The sequence below is a fragment of the Anneissia japonica genome, unplaced genomic scaffold (assembly GCF_011630105.1).
Source record: "Anneissia japonica isolate Jap-2015-1 unplaced genomic scaffold, ASM1163010v1 scaffold643_len365518_cov145, whole genome shotgun sequence".
NCBI classification, from domain to species: Eukaryota; Metazoa; Echinodermata; class Crinoidea; order Comatulida; family Comatulidae; genus Anneissia; species Anneissia japonica.
The window spans coordinates 29,484-30,045 of record NW_022720534.1 but is presented as its reverse complement, the minus strand read 5'-3'; positions in this window follow the sequence as shown (position 1 = coordinate 30,045).

Genomic DNA, 562 nt, shown 5'->3' with positions numbered 1-562 from the left:
ACAGGTCCACGCTCCCACGTCCGAGCTGCCGATCGGCGGTCTGCACATTGCGTACTCCCGCGCCAGTTGAAACGGACTGGGAAGCCGCCCGTCGCCCATGACCAGTCCAAACGAGGCGAAACGGTCACTGTTGTAATATTTGGCGATGGCTTCCTTGATGCCGGTCGCGTAAGTGAATCTGGTGACGATTCGCTCGTCATCAGGTGCCTCCTCGTACGAAGTCATGTCTGCGTACAAAATCCGATATCTTCCTCGTGTTTTCCTTTGCAAGTATGTTGTACTCGACTAGAAAATCTATATTGTACAAGATCCACGAGTGCCTGATTTTTTTTATAATATCCACCGGAACGGAAATCTCATCCATGTCGGCGGAGCCGTCCCTCGATCTTGGATCCGGGAGGAGAAGAAGTTCGCCGTTGCCGTTTTCTTCGACCACGATCCTGTCGCGGATGAGGTCGAACACGTTCTCGCACGGTTCGTCGAGTCGCCTGCGAGCTTCGCACGCAAACCTGGAGCAGAGCAAGTCGAACTCGTCCTGCATTTCCATGTAACGTCGAATGAC